Genomic DNA, 245 nt, shown 5'->3' with positions numbered 1-245 from the left:
TCAACGGCCAATTTTCTTCATATTCCTACCCTCCCGAGTTATTGGTGAAATATTAAACCAAAATCTGCCTCCGTAATCCAAATAGGATTAAATCGGACCCAATCCCCTAAGTCAGCATAAATTAACACTAATCTTTGCCCAGCCTTCAACCCAATCTCTCAAATGACCTATACTGTATTTAAATTGCACCCGGATTGCCTCAAGGTTGCAAAAAAAAAACAGTATCGATAGCACTGTCCACAACA

This window comes from Penaeus monodon, chromosome 15 (genome assembly GCF_015228065.2).
Source record: "Penaeus monodon isolate SGIC_2016 chromosome 15, NSTDA_Pmon_1, whole genome shotgun sequence".
In the NCBI taxonomy this organism is placed as follows: Eukaryota; Metazoa; Arthropoda; class Malacostraca; order Decapoda; family Penaeidae; genus Penaeus; species Penaeus monodon.
This window is presented reverse-complemented; position numbering follows the sequence as displayed.